Source organism: Mandrillus leucophaeus, unplaced genomic scaffold (genome assembly GCF_000951045.1).
Source record: "Mandrillus leucophaeus isolate KB7577 unplaced genomic scaffold, Mleu.le_1.0 Scaffold809, whole genome shotgun sequence".
Lineage (NCBI taxonomy): Eukaryota > Metazoa > Chordata > Mammalia > Primates > Cercopithecidae > Mandrillus > Mandrillus leucophaeus.
Window position 1 is genome coordinate 50,054 of NW_012108797.1, and position 912 is coordinate 50,965.

At 39.4% G+C, this 912-nt stretch overlaps 1 protein-coding gene across 1 annotated transcript in view; it reads right to left on the reverse strand.

The window, feature by feature from the left end:
- LOC105530279 (solute carrier family 25 member 53-like) overlaps positions 1-912 on the reverse strand; it is a 5,687-nt gene that overhangs the window by 823 nt on the left and 3,952 nt on the right. The gene's annotated exons all lie outside the window — the stretch shown is intronic.

Sequence of the window (912 nt, forward strand, 5' to 3'; positions counted from 1 at the left end):
AATCAATATCATGAAAATGGCCATACTGCCCAAAGTAATTTATAGGTTCAATGCTATTCCCTTCAAGCTACCATTGACTTTCTTCACAGAATTAGAAAAAAACTACTCTGAATTTCATATGGAAGCTGGGCGTGGTGACTCATGCCTGTAATCCCAGCACTTTGGGAGGCCAAGGCAGGTGGATCACCTGAGGTTGGGAGTTCGAGACCAGCCTGACCAATATGGAGAAACCCCATCTCTACTAAAAATACAAAATTATCTGTAGGGGGAAACTATAACACATGTCATCTTGGAAATCCTCAAAACCCCAGAGTTGAAACAAATAGGACAGTTATACATTGTGAATCTGTTTGAGAAGTTTCAGTTCCTGAACTGGTGCTAATAGCAAACATGCCATCAGTAACACAAACTCATCAAATGTTCCAGTTGAAAGTAATTTTTTATTATTACTATTATCATCAGTAGAAGCATCATTATCATTAGCACAAAACTAAATCCGCTATTAAAAGAAAACAAAAACACAGCCCAAAGGCATGTGTCCTGCTGACAGTGAGTCAATAAGTTTATCTTCGTGTACAAGGGACAGCACCCAGAGAATATACCACATCACAGCTTGATAATAAATTCAATAATTCGACCAACGTTATTGAGCACCTAGGCACAATGGAAGATTTAAAAATGCATACAAGAATCCCTGCTTTCAATAAGTTCTATGGTCTAGTAGGAGGTATTGAAGAATGCAAGAACAGAGTCACATGAGATTAGTGACATAATAGAATCAGTACCATGTATGAAGTGCTGTTAGAAAGGGGCATCACAGAGACTAATGTCGCATTCAGTTGGGGGAAATCAAGAGGCTCCATAGAGAAGGTGACCTCTGAACTGGGCTTTGAGGAGCTGGAAGGATTTTGG